This window comes from Tupaia chinensis, unplaced genomic scaffold (genome assembly GCF_000334495.1).
Source record: "Tupaia chinensis unplaced genomic scaffold, TupChi_1.0 Scaffold000671_1, whole genome shotgun sequence".
Lineage (NCBI taxonomy): Eukaryota > Metazoa > Chordata > Mammalia > Scandentia > Tupaiidae > Tupaia > Tupaia belangeri.
This window is the reverse complement of record NW_006160193.1, coordinates 3,877,168-3,888,486: the sequence shown is the minus strand read 5'-3', so window position 1 is coordinate 3,888,486 and position 11,319 is coordinate 3,877,168. Positions and strand designations below refer to the sequence as shown.

The 11,319-nt window shown below is 51.7% G+C and overlaps 1 long non-coding RNA gene across 2 annotated transcripts in view; it reads right to left on the bottom strand.

Annotated features, from left to right (window-relative positions):
* Positions 1 to 11,319, bottom strand: part of LOC106736154 (uncharacterized) — a 15,822-nt gene that overhangs the window by 1,871 nt on the left and 2,632 nt on the right. Inside the window, exons 2-6 of one of the 2 annotated variants that reach the window (XR_001371252.2) lie at positions 10,030 to 10,070; positions 8,930 to 9,069; positions 6,456 to 6,623; positions 5,686 to 5,732; positions 4,695 to 4,916 (exon numbers count right to left, since the gene is read on the bottom strand). This is a non-coding gene — a long non-coding RNA (uncharacterized LOC106736154). Of the gene's footprint in view, positions 1 to 2,999; positions 4,917 to 5,685; positions 5,733 to 6,455; positions 6,624 to 8,929; positions 9,070 to 10,029; positions 10,071 to 11,319 lie in introns of those variants that run through there. The other variant, XR_003551315.1, reaches the window with a different exon arrangement.

Here is an 11,319-nt window from a genome sequence, read left to right as displayed (position 1 = left end):
AAAAAAAAAAAAAAAAAGAATTCCACTTAAACTGGGAGCTACCAAAAAGAACCATTCTACCATAAAGCAAACAAAATTGTAATATATTGGGTTGCTGGAAGTCATGATGCATTTTTGCATAGGAAAACATAGAGAAACACGTCATGACTTTTCTGGCAACCCGGTATTTTTTAATTTACCACTGCTCAAAAGAGTAGTAATTATTTCTGCGTCCCAGTCTCCATGAGTCTCTTCCATAAGATAAGCACTCCCGGAGCAGTTACGAGAGTGACTTTTCGTTCACAAGCAGAGCTCAGAGCGCTCCTCCCTGCAGACGGTCTGCACGCTGCGGACAGCAGTCATGGCCGGTGCTCCGGCTCCTGGTGGTGAGGGTCTAATGCAGGAAGCCCGGTGAAAAATGAACTTTTAAAAGATTACAAAATGGGGCTATGGGCCGGAGAGTGGGTGGGGCCGGAGAATTTAGGGTAGGTGACCACATCCCCTCTATCGTGGTGACATTAGCTGGGATGTGAATGACAAGAAGAGACCAGTCGTGCAAATATCAAGGACAGCTCGCTCCGCAGAGGAGGCAGCTTGTACAAAGGCGGGGTGGCAGGAGACAGGCGTGGTGTCCTTCCCCCTCCCTGGGTGTGCGAGGTGGAGGGGGAAGGAGGCCGGATAGGCAAGCAGGGCTTTACAAGCCAGGGCCACCGGGAAGCTTTAGGCAGGGGAGTTACACAGCCTGGCTATCATTTTTGAAACAAGGATGAAGCAAGGAGACCGGTCAGACGCTGTTGCCGGAGTCCGAGCCTGAGGAGGTGGAGTGTGGGCCCGGCTGGCAGCAGCGGACAGAGAAGCTGCTGGTTTTGGGCAAGTCTTAGAGGTGGTCTTTCTCTGTTGGATCGTTTGGTGAGCTAATAAAGCATAGCAAGGGCTGGGCGATTTCAACAGAAACCCTGAGGGCACCAGCACATCCCTAACCCAAAGGACGTGTAAACCCATGCAAGGAAGGGCCTCGCCGCACCTTGCCTCGTCCTCCCCGCGTGACCCCAGAGCCTGGCAGCAGGGTCACCCATCTGCTGAGTTAATTAATCGATGGTTTGTGGACTTAGATCTCAGAGAAAGATGAGATTGGATCAAGTCAGCATGCTCTTTCTGGAGCAAGCATTGAATAATAGGGCAGATTATCCTTTGAAACGAACGCGTGCAGCTGCTCCAGGGTCACCCTGACACACTGAAATTTGCCAAGAAAGCCTTTCCAGGAATAGGGAGAAGCCAGAAGATAAAGGCGTGTCAAGCAAAATACACACGCAGTCAAGAAACGCCTGCTGGCACCTGCCCCATGTCTAGCACTGCCTCATCCCTGAGGCCAAGGAAGATCAGACCAGCTCAGGTCTCCTGCACAGTCGGGAACAGAACCCACGCTCTCAGGGAGCTGGCGTGGCAGCACACAATGGAAGCCACACGCTGAGGCGCAGCCGCGGCACAGGGCTCCTACCTGCTCTGGGAGCTAGTTGTTCTTCCTCACTTCAACTCACTGTCCTTATCCACGTCCCCTAGAAACTTGGCTCCACGATGCGGCTGAAGGAGGCTCACGCGTGAACCCCGGGGCCGTGTCTCAGCCCCATTCCTTCCCTGCTGAATGTCCTGGCAAGTCACTTGACCTGCCGGAGTCCCTGGCTATTCACCTCTGAGAGGCGATGAGTCCTGTCCTGCTCCCTCCTCCGAAACGAGGAGGACAGGTAGCGCGTGGGCCGGTGTTCTGTATGCTGTACGCCCACCTGAGTCGGCAACAGTACTGGAGTGACCGTGAAAGGCGGTCCCTCTCCGCCTTGTGCCACGACAAGCCTGGCAAGGCGGGCATGTTTAAGTCTTTTTTCAGTCGTGAGTACAATTAGATAACCCGTAAGTGGAATTTACTATCCATGTGACTGGAGAATTTAGAAAGCAACCAGAACTATGAAAATGCTGGGCTGAAAGGACCTCAAAGTCATTTAGTCAAACTCCTACTTCCGGGCAACAGTCTACACCATCCAAGATGTTTGTGGGCTCAAAGTCTAATTTTTAAAAAGCTAAAAATGTAACTCTCATCCAACTATACAGCATGTCAAAGGCGGATTTAACTCACTAATAAAGGAGCCAGCAGGATGGTAAGGCCAATTCAAGGGTAACACAAGGAACACACACATCCAAGAAGCGGAAAGGTTTCAAATAACCTAGCGATGCAGCTCAGGGGCCAGAAAAGCAAGCACACACCAAACGTAAAACCAGCACAGCACAAGGAAAGGAGAGGAAGGGTGAGAGCAGAAATAAATGAAACAAACAAGCACCCTATAGCAAAAGCCTCTCAAAAAAAAAAAAAAAAAGAATTCCACTTAAACTGAAAGCTACCAAAAAGAACCATTCTACCATAAAGCAAACAAAATTGTAATATATTGGGTTGCTGGAAGTCATGATGCATTTTTGCATAGGAAAACATAGAGAAACACGTCATGACTTTTCTGGCAACCCGGTATTTTTTAATTTACCACTGCTCAAAAGAGTAGTAATTATTTCTGCGTCCCAGTCTCCATGAGTCTCTTCCATAAGATAAGCACTCCCGGAGCAGTTACGAGAGTGACTTTTCGTTCACAAGCAGAGCTCAGAGCGCTCCTCCCTGCAGACGGTCTGCACGCTGCGGACAGCAGTCATGGCCGGTGCTCCGGCTCCTGGTGGTGAGGGTCTAATGCAGGAAGCCCGGTGAAAAATGAACTTTTAAAAGATTACAAAATGGGGCTATGGGCCGGAGAGTGGGTGGGGCCGGAGAATTTAGGGTAGGTGACCACATCCCCTCTATCGTGGTGACATTAGCTGGGATGTGAATGACAAGAAGAGACCAGTCGTGCAAATATCAAGGACAGCTCGCTCCGCAGAGGAGGCAGCTTGTACAAAGGCGGGGTGGCAGGAGACAGGCGTGGTGTCCTTCCCCCTCCCTGGGTGTGCGAGGTGGAGGGGGAAGGAGGCCGGATAGGCAAGCAGGGCTTTACAAGCCAGGGCCACCAGGAAGCTTTAGGCAGGGGAGTTACACAGCCTGGCTATCATTTTTGAAACAAGGATGAAGCAAGGAGACCGGTCAGACGCTGTTGCCGGAGTCCGAGCCTGAGGAGGTGGAGTGTGGGCCCGGCTGGCAGCAGCGGACAGAGAAGCTGCTGGTTTTGGGCAAGTCTTAGAGGTGGTCTTTCTCTGTTGGATCGTTTGGTGAGCTAATAAAGCATAGCAAGGGCTGGGCGATTTCAACAGAAACCCTGAGGGCACCAGCACATCCCTAACCCAAAGGACGTGTAAACCCATGCAAGGAAGGGCCTCGCCGCACCTTGCCTCGTCCTCCCCGCGTGACCCCAGAGCCTGGCAGCAGGGTCACCCATCTGCTGAGTTAATTAATCGATGGTTTGTGGACTTAGATCTCAGAGAAAGATGAGATTGGATCAAGTCAGCATGCTCTTTCTGGAGCAAGCATTGAATAATAGGGCAGATTATCCTTTGAAACGAACGCGTGCAGCTGCTCCAGGGTCACCCTGACACACTGAAATTTGCCAAGAAAGCCTTTCCAGGAATAGGGAGAAGCCAGAAGATAAAGGCGTGTCAAGCAAAATACACACGCAGTCAAGAAACGCCTGCTGGCACCTGCCCCATGTCTAGCACTGCCTCATCCCTGAGGCCAAGGAAGATCAGACCAGCTCAGGTCTCCTGCACAGTCGGGAACAGAACCCACGCTCTCAGGGAGCTGGCGTGGCAGCACACAATGGAAGCCACACGCTGAGGCGCAGCCGCGGCACAGGGCTCCTACCTGCTCTGGGAGCTAGTTGTTCTTCCTCACTTCAACTCACTGTCCTTATCCACGTCCCCTAGAAACTTGGCTCCACGATGCGGCTGAAGGAGGCTCACGCGTGAACCCCGGGGCCGTGTCTCAGCCCCATTCCTTCCCTGCTGAATGTCCTGGCAAGTCACTTGACCTGCCGGAGTCCCTGGCTATTCACCTCTGAGAGGCGATGAGTCCTGTCCTGCTCCCTCCTCCGAAACGAGGAGGACAGGTAGCGCGTGGGCCGGTGTTCTGTATGCTGTACGCCCACCTGAGTCGGCAACAGTACTGGAGTGACCGTGAAAGGCGGTCCCTCTCCGCCTTGTGCCACGACAAGCCTGGCAAGGCGGGCATGTTTAAGTCTTTTTTCAGTCGTGAGTACAATTAGATAACCCGTAAGTGGAATTTACTATCCATGTGACTGGAGAATTTAGAAAGCAACCAGAACTATGAAAATGCTGGGCTGAAAGGACCTCAAAGTCATTTAGTCAAACTCCTACTTCCGGGCAACAGTCTACACCATCCAAGATGTTTGTGGGCTCAAAGTCTAATTTTTAAAAAGCTAAAAATGTAACTCTCATCCAACTATACAGCATGTCAAAGGCGGATTTAACTCACTAATAAAGGAGCCAGCAGGATGGTAAGGCCAATTCAAGGGTAACACAAGGAACACACACATCCAAGAAGCGGAAAGGTTTCAAATAACCTAGCGATGCAGCTCAGGGGCCAGAAAAGCAAGCACACACCAAACGTAAAACCAGCACAGCACAAGGAAAGGAGAGGAAGGGTGAGAGCAGAAATAAATGAAACAAACAAGCAAAATACAAAAGAGCTATGCTTTTCTTTCTAAATTTTGCCAGAGGGTGTATGCGCTCACTGGGGCGAGAAGGGGTGGGAGACAGCAGGGCACCTCCCCCCGTGTGGCAGGGCCATGGCGCCACAACTTCTTGTCCGTTACTCCCTCCACCGGGGATCCGGGCCTCGCAGGCACACGCACGAGCTTGTTTTCCAGACTGCAGGTCCAGGCCTCAAACCGTGTGGTTGGCCATGTGGGAACCGGCTGCCTTATTTGCCAAGCCAGATGATGGCACCAAAGGATCTATGAAACAAAAAGTTGCTTTTCTACACATAAAAGAACATAGATTTTAAAAACATTTGTGAAATAGACTTTAGCTCCTCTTATCATACAAAAGCAACGGAACAGTGTGAGATGATACTTGTTCATCTACATGGAGCTATGTTTATCTCTGTATGCATTTCACAACATCATTTTATAAACCCAAAATATACACAGTAAAGTTCATGTTTAAAAAGTAAAAGAAAAGAAACATATGTGTAATCTTTGGAAGAAAAGAATGCTGTAATAATCTTGCAAAGTTAGATACAAAACTGGTTAGTGTCCCCCACAGCAAGGAAACATAACTTTTGTTATTATCTTTTCTACTAAACAGAAACCACTTAGCTCTCTACCAGACAAAAACCATTTGTAACTTATCAGTTGTTCACTTGTAACTTTACAGAGTCTGGACACTAATTAAAAGTAAAGGCCCAGCTCTGCTGCATACATGCTGAGATGCTGCACTCCGCAGGCTGAGATCATGCGGAAGCTGAGTGGGATTCCCAGTACTATCAAAGGGAAGGGCCCGGGACGCAGATCGAAGGGAAGGGCCCAGAACTCTGGGAGGCCAAGGCAGGAGGATCACAAGTTTGAGGTTGCCTGGCTAAAAAAAGCCAGGGCCTGGCTAAAAAAAAAAAAAGAAGTAAGTCTGTGGAGTCCCAGCTGGGAGGCTGAGACAAGATGATCACACAGTGAGATGCTGCTTAAAAAAAAAAAAGTTTAAAAAAAAAGAAGTAAGTCAAATAGTCACCTTCTCTAAGAATGCCGTATGCTGCTAGACGAATGCCTTGAGTGACCCTGAAAGAGCACGGGACAATCTTGTCTTCTCCAAGTTTTCAATAACGTCTCTAAAATAGCTTTAAAATAGCTAAACATAGTTTATTACGTGTTGCAGTGAACTGATTAATAAGTTCTTTCTGATCTGGCTCGTTTTTGCTTCTGCCTCATTCACATCCTCTTCATTTGTGAAAATCCTTCCAATGATTAAGAATTGCTTAGTCTTCTGGGACCAGCAGTTAGCATAATGGCTATGTAGCTGGACTCCCATGTAGTTGACCATAGTTCGAGTCCCAGGCCCGGTGACTTAAACTCATGCCGGGCGCGTGCGTGTGCATGCCCAAGATCCCAAGAGAATAGAGGAGAAGGGATTGCTGCGTGGCCATCCCCACGGGGGGTAATATCTCACTTTCTGTCTCTCCTTCTCTCTCTGTCTTTCTGGCGAGCGCACGAGCCCTATAGCAAAAACCTCTCCCCCCCCAAAAAAAAATAAATAAAAATAATTGCTTAGTCTTAGGTCAAATCATCTTGAAATTTGGTGCTGGGTTTGGGGGGGGGTGCCTCTTTTCCAGAACATCTAGTCCTTAATGCTCCTCTGAATTCTCTCCAACTGTGTCACTCGTGGGTCTCCTAAAGAGGAAAAATGACACATCTGATTCACAGGCTTTCTGAGCTCCCTGAGGCTCTGCCGTTCTGAGGTAGGTCCCATAATTAACCCTAATTTCCTAGCCTTCACAAACTCACCCATGTCATGCCTTTCTTTCCAATGTAACTGTGCTTGGAAGTCACAAACCAAACCCACTAGAGGCATAAATAGAGCCAACCCACACGAGCTGGCACAACACGGCGAAGATGAAGGAGAGATCTAATTACTCCAAGGATGCTTTGGCATATCTGTCTTTTCCACGGAGGCTAGGGAAGTGGAAGGAATGAATAAACAAACAAATCAATAAACCAAATGGACTAAGAATTGAAAGAATAAACAGATTCCAAGGTTTTGGCATGCTACGTGTGTTTCAAGAAACCAAGTGAGGGGTCCCACAGGCGGCTAAGTTGCTGGACTCCCACATGACTGATCACAGTTTGATCTGAGCCAGACCTGGTGGCTTGCTTTCTCATTTTGTCTCTCTCTCTTCTCTCTCTCTGTCTCTCTGGTGAGCTCACGTGCCCTATAGCAATTTTAAAAAACAATAATTATTATTGTTATTATTACTGTTAATGAAATCAAACAAGTAACTCTTTCAAAAGGAAAGCAAGCAAGGGAGGAAGGGAATTTCTGAGGACTAGTCGAGCGAGGGCCTTCAGAAGTGGGAAACGGCTGAATGATTACTGCGGGAATTTCAAGCATCTCCTGGCGAGGCAGGGATGAAGCTATTTCATTTTGAAGGTGGGGACACCAAGGAGTAGAATGATGTACATCTGAGAGCAGACCGCGCAGGATCTGAAGGCACCCATGTGGCCCTCGAAGCCAACAGGGCTCCTAGGTTTTGAACACCTAAGGCCTGGGGTCTAGAGACCAGTGCTGACCACGCGGTCCCTTCCCAGCTGCTGTGTGGCAGGAGGGAGGCATCGCTCAGCATCTGTTCTGACTGGAGGAGCTAGAGGGAAGGCGGGGCTAATGTAAAGAAAGGCGGGGTACGCCTAAGAGAGTGGTGATCTAAGACATCCTGCATAGGATAAATGTGGTTCGTCGCCTCAGAAAGCGAGTTTTTCTTCCTCACGTTCCATTTCTGATCATCAGGCCGCCCCTATTTTTGATTTCCTCCTAGAATGTACGAGATAAGTGTTTTTCCCATCCAAAATAGCACTGCTTTAGTTTCCAAGAGTTCTGTTTGCGTTCCATCCCATGAGGTGTGCAGCGTTGTCTGTATTCCTTCTTACAAAAAGGCCCAGCACCCACAGTAGAACCACGGTAGAAACCACAGGCTCGAGACAGACGAGGAAGCCCTTCCCGTGGGCGCTGCCCCGGTGCTGCCTCTCGTTAGGTGGCTGACTCCACGTGGGGCCGCAGCTCTCCCAAAGATGCTTTCTCACAGCGTGGACGCTCAGCACGCGGTTCTTTTCTGACCCTTACCTCTTCCTTAGGCCTCAAGGCACATACTGAATAAGAGCGAGAAAAGGGAGGGGAAGGAGCACGTGCCTCTGGCTACCGGAACAGGCCTGGGTGGGCCACACCCGCACTCTGGAGGGCGTCACAGGTAAACGTGGGGCCGAGAGCGACGTCGGCCCACCCTGCTCTGACCGAAGGAGGAGGAGCACGGCGCCTCACCCGCGCCACCCAGCTGCCATCAGGGGCCACGTCGGCACTGCAGTCCCCTCATTTCCGAGCCACGCTTTTTCTCGACACCAGCGGCTCTCAAAAGCAGGGTCCTCAGAGCAGGCTCAGCACCCCCTGGAGTGGGACAAGCTGGACGCGCTCCCCCTCCCCAGGGCAGGAGTCAGAGGCTGGGAGGGCGGGGCTCAGCGCTGTCCTCTGACTAGGCCCTCCGGGGGGTGCTGATGCTCCTGAGGTCTGGGACCCTCGGGTGCAGGTCTGGGCTGCCTACTCCACAGCAGATTCTCAGCTGGGGCCGTTCTGCACCCTGCGCCCCACCCCCAGCCCCAGGGACATCAGGCAAAGTCTGGAGACATTTTTAGCCTCACGACTGCGGGGGTGAAACTGCTTCTGGGAGGGAGAGGCGTGTACGCTGCCGAACACCCTCCTGTGGGGAGAGGCGTGTACACTGCCGAACACCCTCCTGTGGGGAGAGGCGTGTACACTGCCGAACACCCTCCTGCGGGGAGAGGCGTGCAAGCGGCGTGTACGCTGCCGAACACCCTCCTATGGGGAGAGGCGTGTACACTGCTGAACACCCTCCTGTGCAAGGCAGCCTCCCACAGGGAGTCATCTGCTGCACATGGCGGTAGTGCCGGCCGAGGAGCTGTCAGGGCCGCAGCCCCTCTGAAGGCATCTAACGTGCTGCAGGTGTGGCCCTCCGTAACTGCGCTGTAACGGGAGTGGGCCCCGCTGGCGTGCCTATGAGGTAGGGCGAGCCAACATCCTGGCACCTCAGCTACCTGGGAGGCCAGAGCCCTAGCCCAGGCCCAGTCACTCCAAACGCAGCCCCATGTCTAGTTCCCACGGCGCCGCTCGAGTCACCTTCCGTGACTGCCAAGTATTAGGGGTTAGAGAGCAAGGCTGGCCCCACAGCCTAGTGCTTAAGGGGTCTAGATCCCACCTGGACAAACACGGTTCAAGTCTGGGCCCTGCTGGCCTGTGCAGAGTCCCAACGGGACAGAGAAATGGAGGAGAAGAGACTGCTGTGTGACCATGCCTCATGGGGGAGGGGGTGCTCCCTCTTTTTCTCCTTCTCTGTCTCTGGCAATTAAAAAAAGAAAAAGAAAAAATGATTAGAGACCAGTACTGATTTAAAAGGAAAAGTCCGAGTGACCCCCCCCCCTTTCCAGTAATAGTAGACTAGTATTTTTGGTTCAATCTTTGTAGTAAAATAACCCAAAAAGTCAAGTAAGACCGTTAAAAAGAAGCAAACAGAAACACTTCTAAAGGCTTCAAACCACTGTCAAGACAGTAAGGAATTACTGGGCTAAAACTAAAAAGGAAAAGGGCCCAAACAGGCGAATGAGCACAGACACTCCCTCGGCCCCGAGGGCATGTCCGCATCTCAGGAAGTACAGACTCTGTGCTGACGGCCTCATAGGGGCAGGGGTGACCCCTCAAGGCGGTGTCCTCTTCACGGTATCCACAGCAGCAATCCCTGAACCTCAAGTGACAACTGCAGCCAGTGCCACTGACACGGTCCCTAAAGCATTCACGAGCCCCTCTCACATCCCAGGGACGACCCTACACCCCTTCTCCGCTGGGACTGCCTTAATCCTGGGGTAATGGCCAAGCGATGGCTTCTGCCGTTTCCTGCTTTACAGACGGAGCCTGCAGGATGGAGAGCTGAAGCGACTTGCCAAAATCCCGCACTGCGAAAGCGGCAGACCAAGCACACGCAAACTTGGGCTCCCTAACTCCAGAGTGGCTCCAGAACAAGCCAAAACCAGGAGGGCGTGAGATGTTCGCTCCTGTGTGATTTCAAACAGCACAAGGCTCCATGTGCGCCAGCAAGGGACAGGTTGAGGAAGACAGCGTGCACAGGAGTCTGGACAGTCAACGGGAAGGCAGCCTCGTTAACAGTGCAGGCACCACCACTGGTGGGTGAGAACGTGATTGAAGATTGTGTAAATTATGACTTATTGTTACAGAATAAACGCCTCCGGAAATCCAAGGAGCGAGCCGTAGGAAAGCATGCATGGCGTACTCGCGCTTACGCACCGTCATAGCTGTTGGGCTGCCGGGAAAGTCATGACGCAGTTCTGCACAGAAAAACAGAAGAATACTTACGACTCTCCCAACAACCTAATGTTACACGCGGCACAGCAGTACGAGCTTGGTCTTCAGGCCATTCTCCGCGGCTGCACAGAACGCACTGGCCGGCGCGCGGGCTGTGGCTTCAGGGCCACTCTCCCCGGTAAGACGGCACTCCTCGCTTCTTCCCCGAAGAAGAGATGTTAACTTAGGTACCTGCGGTGCGGCCAGCTGAAACCCTGCCACGGCAGCCCACCCACGCTCCCACCACGGGCGACCTCAGCACTACTTGACCTTGGGCAAATCACCTCACTGCTCTAACTGTCGGTACCCTTCAGAGCAGAACTGGGCAGCGTTGCATACCTCAAAGGGCTTTAATGTGAGAAACCAGTGACAGAAGGCATAGAGCCGCCCTGCCCGGAGCCAGGACACAGAGCTAGTACACGGCTACTTCACGATCACTGTCGAGCTGGTACCGTTTGTGTATGAGTGTGTGTGTATTATAAATACGTAGATGTTTCCAAGCACGGTAGCCGAAATCTTCACAACTGCTGATCTCCACGGGGTGTTTGTTCTTTAGTTTCCATACTTTCTGTGTTGCTGATTTGTACAATAACAAGTACGCTTTCTACAAGACCAGGAATAGTTTTATAGACAAACATACATTACGCGTATGCACACACGTGTATCTCCTCCCAGCACACATAAGAACACTCGTACAAAATGAACGCTCCTGTGTTTCAGTAGCATTACAGTAAGGTGACAGGCAGAACCCCAAGTCAGAGACCACGGAAAGCAGAAGGGCAGGCTGGGGGCTGAAGACCTGGAGCTGGAGCGCTGTCTGACACACGCTCACTGCTGCGAGTGATCGCAGAGCACGGAACACGCGGCAGCAGGCCAGCACCGCACAGAGGGAGCCAACCGAGCTGGATTCCAATCGGCTCTGTCACCTCCTCTCTATTAACCTGGAACAAGCCACTGGGGGGAGGGGCAGAGGGTACATATACTGGCCAGAGAGGGACAGAAAGTGGGGGGGAGAGACAGAGACAGAGAAAAGGAAAGCACGCCTGTGGGGCACGGCCACCATAATCCCTTCTCCTCCACGTCCCTCCATTCAGGGTGCTGGGAACGCACCTACACAGCTGTTCTCGAGGTGCTGGGCCTGGACTCGGAGCACACAGCTGGCCCTGCTGTTCTCGAGATGCTGGGTCTGGACTCGGAGAACACAGCTGGCCCTGCTGTTCTCGAGATGCTGGG